Source organism: Ochotona princeps, chromosome 7 (assembly GCF_030435755.1).
Source record: "Ochotona princeps isolate mOchPri1 chromosome 7, mOchPri1.hap1, whole genome shotgun sequence".
Classification (NCBI taxonomy): domain Eukaryota; kingdom Metazoa; phylum Chordata; class Mammalia; order Lagomorpha; family Ochotonidae; genus Ochotona; species Ochotona princeps.
In genome coordinates, this window is record NC_080838.1 from 57,101,805 (window position 1) to 57,108,919 (window position 7,115).

Genomic DNA, 7,115 nt, shown 5'->3' on the forward strand with positions numbered 1-7,115 from the left:
AGGAACTTTGCAGCATCTGAGAGCTGTTCATTTCCTTTTGGACATTTCCTGCTTGTTCTGAAAAGTCTCGACTGTCTCAGTGGCTGCAGGATCTACTCTGGGGGCTGGCAAGTTTCTTCTGGGAGCCGGCATCAAGCAACACTCCTGGAAGGCTTTTGTTTCCTTGAACAGGCATGGATCTTGGCTGAAGGTACTCCAGAACCCCTAAGGGTATAGATGTCTGGGGGGAGGGCACTGCCCAAGCATCATACGCCTCGACGGAGATGAGCTGGTTCTGGTTCTGTATTTAGAAAGCTTCATACTGAGCAGAAAACCCCAACTGCTTTTCGATACGTGCTTTCCCAAATGTGTCCCACACACTGGTCCTGCAGCAAGCACGTTTGCCACACAGGGAGACCAGGTTGTAAAACGGGACTTACATAATTCAGGATGCTCTGGGGTAGGCCTGAAATCTCGGCTCCTAGCATTTCTTCCAGGAATTTCTCTTGCTGTGGTCTGTGGTCCATTTCTTGAGTCATGAGAGCTTACACTCTGCAGCTTTTGGCTTTTCAAGGCAGGTTTGGGGACTGTAAATGGCATGGCAAATGGAGAAATGGAGAATGGGGGTACCTAACTGAGCACCTGATTTATTCTGGACAGCTAAGAAGAAACTCCATGTCCCCATGTGATGGAGTCTCCAAGTTTTGTGGTGTCTGTTAAATAACTCCTAACTAGAAAGCCAGGTTGCTCCAAGTAACAGAGGACATGGGGGCGGGGAGAGGGTGGATTTCCTTAGGTTAAATGGCTACTTTGAATAGAGCCAGACATCTCCTTGTAAGTTTAGTATTAGCTGCATAGATCATGCCTCAACTTGTGTGATCGCAGCTCATTTGAACTTTTTAGCTTCAACTGAAAAAAATATATAATGCTTGCTAGAAAAATAGCTGGCCTTGTCCTCTTACCATTCTGCATCAAAGTCTCTGAGGCCTTTGGGTCTGTTAAGGTTTTGAACATCAGTCTAAGTAAGGAGTACCATCAATACACAGGAGGGGTCTGAGAAGGTCTAAATGGAATGTGTTCCCCTATCCTCAATAAGACATGTGTGTCTGAAATTGTCACTGACCCAGGAGAGATGACTGCAGAGGGGAGCATGTGCTCCTATTCTGTCTGTCACTGACAGGAATGGAAAGGAGAGGGGAAGGGGAGTGTAGGCCAGGAGTGGATGGAAGACCCAGGTCAACAGCCACAATCAAATATGCTGGCCTGGACATGGGAACTACAAGACTCACACATGGGCATTCCCACAGGGCAGGGAGCTGGTGTCTTCCTCAGTGGGGAAAATGGGAGAGGAGCTAAGGGGCACCTTGTGTTGTTCTACTCAATACGTGGTACGTGAAGCCCACGATGGGCTGATCACCTCTTCCCAGACAGATGGGGTCCCAGGGTTCATGCAGCATCCCCTCCTTCAACGGGGTATGACCAGAGCAGTTTTGTAAAACAAGGAATACACTCAACAAGCCAAATGCAAGCTAGCTAGCTGTAAGAGGCTGTCCCAGAGCAGGCTTCCCCAGGTTTCAATGTTTAGGGGCAGAAATTGGAAACAATAGATGAATCAAGAGATGTGCTCATTTCCTACTACCAATCTGCCAAGTTGCTGACAAACTGTCAGGTTAGGTGACCCCTTTCTTCCAAGCCCAGAACAAGTCCTCACTCTAGCTGCATAGCTCCCACAATCTACACAAAATAGAGTTCTCCTAAGTCACAAAATCCTGTTGACTGAGGAAACATAGGTGTGTATTCTACAGGTATGCTTTAAAATGCAAAATGAAACTCGGTCAGCAGGCTGTCCTAGCCACTGTATGAAAGCATTGCCTCATAGGTACTCCTACTTGGTTTTCCACAACCATTCTGGCAACGGGTCGAGGAGATTGTTAGTTTAACCTTTTGATGAAGAAAGCAAGGCTCCAGCAGTCTGCCAAGTGGCAAAGCAGGTTAGTGGCTGTGCCAGAAGCCCACAGACTTGTTTGCTCTGAGTGCAGGTGGATCCTGTTCTCTTGCGGCAGCATCTTTGCAATATGGATGTGGCCCTGTATTGTTTGTTTGTTTTTTCTTTCAGAATTTAAAACCCTTGTATGAAAGAATCCTACTGGCATTTCTTTTCTCAAAATTATTCCTGTGTCTGTCATAAGTTTCCCCTCCATTAAGGTCTTTACTCTCCAGGAAAAGGTTGTTTTAAAGTAGTATGTCTCACACATTCTCCTGCTCAAATCCTGCTAAATGCAGCACCCGGAGCCCCAACTCCACAGAACCTGATTCAGTAGGTCAGTCCTGGGCCTGGAGATAGGCATTTCTAGTTCTAACCTAAGGGACTGGGATGCTTTACTCCAGAGCTACACTTAAGAAGAGAGAGGACACAGCTTTAATCCTATTTTAAGAGAACATATACAGCAATGGTTTTGTAAGAGGACACAGAGTACTTAATAATATGGATTTTGGAGCCAGAATTCCTGAGTTAATGCCCCATTACGTGCATAAGCTGTGGGATTCTAGAAGAGCTATTGCACTGGGGACTCAGTTGCCTAATATGTAAAATGGAATAATGATGTCACCTACCTCTTAGGGTAACTGTGAGGACTAAATAAACTAATATCACTGGGGACTAAGTATCTCTGGATGACTTTGTTGTAATTATTACTTCATTAAGTCGTGTCTAACATGCAATTATACTTTACCCTGGAAATAGTGCAAACAGGAAATCACACAGATAGAAAATGTTCTTCTTTGATGTAGGTATTATATCAGGTTTAACCAGAGCATATTATTCGTGTGTGTGAGAGAGAGAGAGAGAGAGAGAGAGAGAGATAAATAGAGGAGGGAGGGAGAGAGAGAAGGAGAGAGAGAGAGAGTGTATGAGTGGTGGGATATTGGCAATAAATTGTCCTCAGAGCTTAGACTTGACTTTGTCAGAGATTAAAGGCCATCAACGTGGTTTTCAATCTCTCTGTGTTTCAGAAACATGTTTTTCTGCTAAGAGGAAGCTAGTCTGGAAGAAGCTGAGACTAGAGTCAGAAACCTGTTTGAAAGGGTTTCTGAGATATTCCTAAAGAGAGGTAATACAGACTTGAACAATGGCAGTAGGACAAAGCACCAAGCAAGGAGCCCATGGTTTAGTTTTCTATTAAACATTCTCAGCTTATGCCTTGACTCAGTCAACTGTTTATTACTGTAAGGAAATGCTTGAGAGAAGCTAACATTTTAAGGATCAAAGGGTTGTCTTGGTTCACAGTTCTGGAGGTACACAGTCTGTGAGCCAGTGGCACAGTGCTTGGCACCTGCTGTTAGAGTTCTTGCTGACAGAGTCCCGCACGGTGCGTGGCATTACAGGCAAGAGAGAACACATGTGGCTAGGTGTTTACCACAAGTCGCAGGCTCCCTTGATAGCTGATTCCAGCCTGATCACTTCCCTAAACCCACACCTCCACACAGTGTAACTGGATGAAGTTTCTACTCTCTTAGTACTACTAGCATAACACCGGGGTGGGAGTCCCAGTGGATTGTGAGCCCCATGCTGCCACCCTCTTCAGAGTAGGGAGAGGCATACAGAGGAAGAATGGGCTAGTGGACTAGCATAGTGGTAGACCAACGTGGGTCTTAGTCCTGATGTCTGTCTGATGGGACCTCAGTACCCTAATGTTTAATCCAGGGTCTTGTTTCCCATAGTGATAAGAATTCTAAGTGGAGGCATAATAAAGTGACAGCCAGGTTTATTCAAAAGTGAGAGAGTGAGCATGTATTTCAGGCATTAATATGGGCAATCCCACATGGGTGGGCAAAAGTGCCACCCTCCAGGAGGGAGATAGACAGGGGAGAAGTACCTTTGAGTGTAGGCAGAGGTACTGCCCAGGCTCAGCTTTTTCTGTGATAAAAAGGGTAGTACCTTAACTGAGTGAGGTCTTAGCATGTGTGAGGCCTTCTGGGATTTCTATGGCACCTCCATGTGAAATCTAATTTTCATGTAGTCATTATGACACAGGAGACGCAGGTGTATCCTGGGAAGGTGGGTGTTTCTGTTTTTACAGATAAAGGAATAAAGTGACATTGCGGGGCTGCTGGCAAAAATTCCAACTCACCCAGCCCATTCACCTCCCTGCCTATCTTCACCATATCATTTCAACTTCAGTGGGCAGTAGATGGCCATCTGCTCTAGTGACCACATGTCAAGATCTGAGATAAAAGTGAAAAGCAGGGATTGGCATTGCCATGCAGTTGGAAGCCACACAGCGGGTCTGTTTGATGTGTAATTTGCACAGATTTTGGCTTCATGTTCTTTTGACCAAAGAGCTCCTGTGTGGAAAAAGAGAATGGGAGAGTCAAATGTGAGGACAGAGTTGATGGCTTAGTAAGGCAACTCTAGTGGGCAGCAAAATAAGCATTACCAGTGTGAAGCTGGCTGCTATGCATATGGGTCTAATGTTAGCAACCTGTCCAGCAGGCGGTATAGTGCTGATGTGCGAGGCACGGGATGTCAAGGAATCTCAGCCAGGAGTGCCCGTGGCATGCTAGGGCAAGTAAGCTCAGCTGCAATTGTATTTCTTGGAACCCCTCAAGTTCTCATGTTCATTCTCCCATGACAGCTACAGGAACTGATGACAGTAGTCCAAACACAATGGCCAAGGTTCAGATTCTTGAATATCCTGAAAACACCAGCAAGTATGCAACAATGGAAACTCTTCTAACGGTCACTGATCCTGTATGTGATATTGCATCGATTGCAAACTTGGAAAGACCTTTCCATAGTCTAGCTTGAGCAGTCAACAACACGAGAATTGTTAGACTAAGGCCTGTAAGGGAAAAAACCTCCTCTGGTGAGCACCCTGCCGACCCCAAATCTGAAATCCATACAGTAACTCAGTTGGATGATCACTGTTCTCAGGTGAGTGAGTTGGATTATACCAGAAACAGTTGCTAGCACCCTCAGGAGATGATGGCTGGGTGTGTGATGCTGTGGGAAGCTGTATGGACAACTGAGATGTATTGGTATTTGGGAAAGCAATGGGAACCCAGCCAATAGGAGTTGTCAGGGGAGAAATGTAAAACCCCTCCCTGAGTTTAAGTATTCCAAATCTTCACAGCTCATTAAGTTCATCTTCTGCTGCCAAAAAGCACAGCTGGGTACAAGCTAGTTGGAATGACTTTGCTGTTTGTTGCGTGCACACAGGGATAGACCATGGCTCTTCTTCCATTCCCGAGTGCTATTTGACCCCTCCATGCTACACCAGTAGCTAGCTTACACACAGTCCATAAGACCTTTAGAAAGACAATGGAGAGGATCTGGCCTAATAGCTAAATTCTTGCCTTGCAGGCCCAGAATCCTATACTGGCGCCAGTTCATACTCCAGCTGCTCCATTTCCCATCCAGCTCCCTGCTCGTGGCCTGGGAAAGCAGTGGAGGATGGCCCAAAGCCTTGAGATCCTGCAACTGCGTGGGAGTCCCAGAAGATGTTCCTGAATCCTGGCTTTGGATAAACTTAGCTCCAGGTGTTGTGGTGGCTTGGGGAGTGAACCAGCGGATGGAAGATCTTTCTGCATCTCTTTCTCTCTGTAGATCTGACTTTCCAATAAAAATAAGATAAAGCAGGTAAAGCCACTGTCTGCAATGCCTGGGTTTATAAACTGCCGTTCCACTTCATACCTGTCTCCCTGACAATGGCGTGGCTCTGCGCCTCTGCCACCTGTGAAAGAGACCTATATTAAGCTCTTGGCTTTAAAACCTGCCCCAGTCCTGGCTGTTGCAACCATTTGGGAAGTGAGCCAGTGGATGGAAGAACTCTCTGTCTCTCCTTTTCCAAGTAAATAAATAAATTTCTAAAATTTAAGAAAACACAATAAGTATCCATTTTTGCAGTGGTCAGTTGACACTATCTGAAACTCTTGAGAAATGAATGGAGAGGCTTTCTGCTGAGAAACTGTCATCAAAACAATTTTTAAAAATGTTCCTGAAATTAATTTGAGCTTAGATACGGGAGAGGTCATTAACAGCCATCTAAGAAACTGTGAGGAGGGAAAATATGTTCCTCCTTTTGGTGAATATACATTTCTTTTGTTTCCTGACACAGTAAAAATGAATTTTTATTATTTTAAAAGATTCATCTATTTTTATTGGAAAGGCAGATTTATAGAGAGAAGGAGAGACAGAGAGAAAAATGTTTCATCTGCTGGTTCAAGCCCCAAATGGCTGCAACAGCCAGAGCTGAGCCGATCTGAAGCCAGGAGCCAGGAGCTTCCTCCGGGTCTCCCACATGGGTGCAGGGTCCAAGGTTTTGGGCCATCCTCTACTGCTTTCCCAGGCCACAAGCAGAGAGCTAGATGGGAAGTGGAGCAGCCAGGACATGAACCAGTTCCCGTATGGAATCCTAGCAGTTGCAACGTGAAGATTTAGCCAGCAGGCTATTGCAGAGCCCAAATTTTTATCATCTTAAATTGAAGGTTGAATAAATATCCTTCCTTGAAAACAACACTTTTCGGAGTCTAGCCTTTAACACATGGACCCCTTGAGGGTCACCCAAGCTAATATCCAAACCACAACAGAAACTCTGAGAGCCCAGGAGCCGACTCCCATGTGGATCCAGACACAGCGCCTGGCAGGTCCTGGATAGACCCTTGGTGAAGGACTGGGAAAGGAGAGAATGTCACAAGTCCCTGTGGTCGCTAAGACTCTGTGTGACCTGTCTCTCGAACCTTATCGCCCTCTGCTCTCACATTCCTGGACTTCCTTCAAGCCTTTGCTTAAAAAAACTGTGGCTTCCAGTGGGCACGTTCTAAAATGATTGCGTTTTAGGCTGTTCCCCAACAGTTTTCTTTTCTTTCTTTCTTTTTTAAGATTTATTTATTTTTATTGGAAAGTCAGATATACAGAGAAGGAGAGACAGAGAGGAAGATCTTCCATCCACTGATTCACCCCCAAGTGGTCGCAACAGCCACAACTGAGCCAATCCGAAGTTAGGAGCCAGGAGCCAAGAGCCAGGAGCCAGGAGCCAGGAGCCAGGAGCCAGGAGCCAGGAGCCAGAAGCTTCTCCCAGGTCTCCCATGTGGATGCAGGGTTCTAAGGCTTGGGGTTATCCTCTATTATCTTCCCA

General features: G+C 45.8%; 1 pseudogene; it reads left to right on the forward strand.

The window, feature by feature from the left end:
* Nucleotides 1-4,003: 4,003 nt before the first annotated feature.
* Nucleotides 4,004-5,299, forward strand: LOC101521084 (nucleoporin SEH1-like; annotated as a pseudogene).
* Nucleotides 5,300-7,115: the final 1,816 nt, after the last annotated feature.